The 4,893-nt window shown below is 37.6% G+C and overlaps 1 protein-coding gene across 8 annotated transcripts in view; it reads left to right on the plus strand.

The window, feature by feature from the left end:
- Positions 1-4,516: 4,516 nt before the first annotated feature.
- The window catches only part of Bbx (BBX, HMG-box containing), a 271,278-nt gene continuing 270,901 nt past the window's right edge, over positions 4,517-4,893 (plus strand). For 5 of the 8 annotated variants that reach the window (XM_004643964.2, XM_023704103.1, XM_004643966.3 and 2 more), the window contains exon 1: positions 4,517-4,674. The gene's annotated coding sequence lies outside the window, so the exon portion shown is untranslated. Of the gene's footprint in view, positions 4,796-4,893 lie in introns of all 8 variants that reach the window. The other 3 variants (XM_023704099.1, XM_023704104.1, XM_004643965.2) reach the window with 2 other exon arrangements.

The raw sequence follows: 4,893 nt of genomic DNA on the forward strand, positions 1-4,893 counted from the left end.
ATAACTACAATGTAAGTCCTATTACCATTGGACCTCAACCTTCTCTGACACTTCATTGTCCCTGGATTCTCTATGGGTTTGCTTAGAATTTATGGGATGTTTTGTTGGTTGGATTTGTTTGCTTGTTTTAATTATTTTATGAAGTCCTTTTTATAATACCAGACAATATGCTAGTTGCAGTTATCATCACTGTTGGAAAACAAAATATGGAAGAAGATATTATCATTTTTCTCAAGGTGTTTTCCATCCCTTAAAGATTTCCGTCAATATACCAGGATTGTCATACAAGATGAAGTATTTAAATGCCTTAAGAGTACTGCAGATGAAATATTTACTGAAGACCACAGGAGAGTGGGGGTTCTAAAATGTTTTGCAGCACCTCAACCTAGGAAAGCAGGGTGTTCTCTTTCTTTCTTATTCCCAACTCTGTTGGGACTACAGAGTAGCTGGTTCTTTTCAAGATTATGAATCTGTGTACTGGTGCTGAGAAGTGACGTATCTGTACAAAGTCCAATTTTTAGTCCATTTGCATTAGCACTAAAAAAAGAGGTATGATTTTTCCCTATTTTTTTCTTGTAGAGGGACACAAAAGTGAAGCTCAGAAACAGTCATAACAGTTATAAACTGTTATGTAAGGCTCTGTAGCTACCTAGAGTTGTGATGCATAAAATAACACTTATTTCAAAGAATGATGCACTCAAAGTTTGGCTTTCTAGGTATTTAATAATCTCTAGCTAATAAACTAATTGGTGTATGGTACAGTGAGGCCAATACCCCTTTCTATGCAGAGGTGCTGGAGTCAGTAGAGTGTAGGCTTAGGGGCAATTGCCAACACTACCTAAATTGAAACCAGTTCCTTAAACTCCATTGATGGGATGATTAAAACTTACAAAGCAGCTGTCATTGACTTGTATATATGAAAGACAAATAAAAATAACATTGATTAAATATTTAATATGTCCTGGTCTTAAACATTTTATATATATTATATAATGTATGATTACTCTTATTATCTTTGTTTTACAGACAAGGAAACTGAGTCTTAGAATGATTAATAAAATTTTCCAAGTTTATAAACTATGAAGTAATAAAGTATCTGAAGTAGGATTGGATAATAAAGTAAAATAGAAATAATGAAATAAAAGCATAGGCATGTGTTTAAATAATATACACACATATACATATTCTCACATATATTTAAGTTTACCAAAATTATTTTATATGGCTTACTATAAAGGAATCGTAAAATAAAACTAAGAAAAATAGATGAGGGGCTGGGGAGATGGCTCAGTAGAATAAGCGCTTGCCTGGCAAGCGCAATGGCCTGAGTTTAATCCCCGGTTCCGGAAAAAAAAAAAAAAAAAAAGAAAGAAAGAAAAGAAAAGACAGAAAGAAAAAAGAAAACAGATGAAGCATGAGAATAAGGAACTTGCTAACTTTGGACTGATTATCAAATGGGAAAACAAGAAAAAACGTTGACCTCCCCCTTTTTGTACCAGGATCAAGCCTCTAAGGCTGTCACACTAAGCTACATTCCAAGCCCTTTCATTTATTTTTTATTTTGAGACAAAATCTTGCTAAGTTGCTAAGGCTAGCCTCAAACTTGTGACCTGTGCCTCAGTATTGCATAGTGCTAGGATTCCATGGGTGCACATTATGCCTGGCTGTATTGGCTATTTTCAATATCCTTTTACCCAGGTAATGACCAGTGGTTTCTATTTTCACCACCATACATTACAAAACTCAAGCTCTGCAAACTATGACTTAATTGTTCAGCACCATTAGAATTTAAAGTTTCTTGATATTTATTCTCAAGGGAAAAATGTAAATAAAAAAGTAATTCTAAAGTAATAAAATATGACATTAAAGGTAGCTCTAAGCCCCTTTTTCTTAGTCCTGAGGCCCTATCTCTCACACAGTAGACTGGAATTCTATTGCTTCACCCAGGAGTAGGTAATTTTCCTTTTCTAGCATTTGGTATGCATAAGTGCTTAGCACATAGAATAAATGCTCAGCAAAAGAATACTGAATAGGCCCCAAATGCAACATGATGCTCAATACAAATGTATTGGGCATAGTATGCAATATGTGATTTTAAAAATGTCACTTTTCCAACTCTAAAGGTTCTGTGGACATAGCAGTTTGTCCAGTAGCAGCCATGACCTGCAATGAGTTACCTCACTGCACTGATATTCTTGTGTGTCAGTTCTGATAAGTTAGCACCTCATATTGTCAGAGATCTACAAATTCAAATGAAAAATGCTGGGTATGATGTGCTAAGACTAAATCACAGACATCCACATTCAAGTAGATTCTCAAGGAAATTAAATCTCTTACTGTTTATCAATTTTATTTTGCTTTTGTGACCATATGCTTTATTAATAAATAATATTCATACAATTGTATTTTTTGATTTATACATAAATATACATATACTGAGGTTGCATGCTCATTTTACTAATAGCAGTAAGTGATCTAAAATCTCAAGTTTGTAGCTCTAAATAATTCTGTTAAGCTAAGCATAATTCAACAAAAATATCTTTGCAAGTATAACAAAATAAATTGTGTTCTCCTTTGGTGGGGGCTGGGGCTAGGAGTGGGGACTAGGTTAATCTTTAATATTTTTCATAAAAATACAGGTATATACTAGCAAATAACTCACAATGCTTCGCCCAGAAGTTAAATATAGTAACTCTTGTTGACTATTTTCTCTTTTAAAAAGAGCATAGTGAAATCCTATGAAAGTTTTTTTTTTCCATCTGCCTCTTGTATGTGAAGTTTTTAATTTGGAGCGAAGGCCTGTCAAGTTACTCAGAACCTGCACTGGATCTTAAAAGTCCTGGATTCAAGATTCTTCTTCATTGGTGTTCTATGTAAAATCAAGCAGCATATCGACTTTGTCCCTGCATCATTTCCCTTATGAGCAAAAGAGAAATAATAATACTTATCAACTACCTCAGAGCAGTGTAGTGTGGATAAAGGACACTTTGTTCCTTCTGTCAATTAAATGCAGAAGATTGTGATTTTTTACACTGTTCCCTTCAAAAATTATTTTCCTTTTAAAAAAACAGAATAAAACTATCACATTTCTGGATGCTACTTTGTTTTCTAAACTTCAAAAACTCAAATTTTCTCTGTATTTGTTTCTCTTTTGCGCTTATAACAAATATACACACAAACACTAATTTGATAGTTTTAAGGATGTGAGAGAAAAATCTTAAGATGGCATCAAGGAAATGAGAGGAGTCTTGAAATACGTTTTTGCGTTCAGTTTTCTTTTAAGTTTTAAAAATCTATGCATCTAAGTTATTAAATCATATTTATTTAATCTCCAAAATGTTCATGTTTAAGAATAATTCACAGGCTGTTAAAAATAAAGGACCTTCGGAAAATATCTGGGTTCTAAGATGGTTGGTACATAGTAGATGCTGAATAAACATTTAATGAGGTGAATCTGGAAAAATCTTATTCTTATTTTAAAATAAACACTAATATCAACTCTGGATGCTAAAGAATCTAAATCACTTGCTAGAGATTGTTCAACTACTTAGAATTGATTTTCAAATGTAGTTCTCCTAATTTCCAGTTTTCAATTTTTCCCAACAACCTGTTGACTTATTTACATCAGACTATTAAATATAATTTGCTTAAGATGCATGACTAAAAAAACTTAAAAGTCCAGGTATCAGCTCAGTGTCTCCAAAAGTCACCCAACGTATAATATTCACATATGATGTGAAATATGTGTTCGTGGACATTCTTACATCTATATGTTCTATAAATATATAAATCTTCCACATATTGAATCAAAAGGCCTGTTTGTTAAGGCAAAGTGTCAACAATGGAAATGCTGTGACTTAACTCTTCATTATAGCAGTTTGCATACCTACACAGGTGATCTCGGTTCCCGGACTCGCTGAAAGTGGAAGGGCTATTTTAGCAAAGTGTTTATCTCTCTTTCTGCCTGTTGTATTGCTTTTCTGAATTTACCTACGAATGGGAGATTAACAACCTTAACGTATTATAGTCCTAATAAACTTATGCACTATTTTGGCCTATGTGATAGCTAACCCACTGACAAAAGAAATCCAAGCTGATAAAAGCCTTTCGTGGCCACTTGTTAGCCAGGCCAGTCTGTAAAATCATAATACAATGCACGCCTCTTTCATGGGGCACCACAAGGCAGCGATCAAAAAAACCCCTTACTTCCATATCCAGTGGAGTTGTAGTTTATTACCATAACCCTCCCAAGTCAAAAGGACACCAGATCCAAGCCTGGCAACTTGGCGCAGACAGGATTTGTCCCCTTCCCCCCACTCTGCTGGGCCTCTCTACCTGTCCTCTCCTACTGTCTACAGGTCCCGAACATTAAAAAATAGAAAATGTGATGATCTTTGTGTGTCTCTGTAAAATGTGTGTATGTGTGCGTGTGTTTGGGTGTAACGGGCCTTCTGTTTGGCTGCGCGGCCTGCCCGTCACGGCGCGGGCCAATGGCAGGCTGCCTTATATAAAATGAGTGTTTTCAGTCTCTCGGGGTTGCATGTACTGTATGTGGAGCAGCGTACAGTGGAGCGGAGGCAGAGCGGCTCCGCGAGCTCCTCTCCACTTTCCCATAGAGCAGCCCTGCCTGGCGCCGAGGGCAGCCACACGCCCTCACGCCGGCGAGCCCGCGAGGTAGGCGCCCCCATGCGCAGCCCTCCGCGGGCGTCCGCTCGCACTTTCTGTTTTCCGACTCACTTGCGAGCAGCCGGCTGCAGCCCCAAGGACTCCGCGGCAGGAGCCGCGGCGGCAGCCGGTAGGGTGGACTTGAGGAAGACGGAGGGAGCCGCGCGCCCCGCCGCCCCGCCGCCGCCCGCGCCGGGCACTTTCCCCGCCGCCAAAACTTTGGGTCCG

The sequence above is a fragment of the Octodon degus genome, unplaced genomic scaffold, assembly GCF_000260255.1.
Source record: "Octodon degus isolate 3935 unplaced genomic scaffold, OctDeg1.0 scaffold00187, whole genome shotgun sequence".
Lineage (NCBI taxonomy): Eukaryota > Metazoa > Chordata > Mammalia > Rodentia > Octodontidae > Octodon > Octodon degus.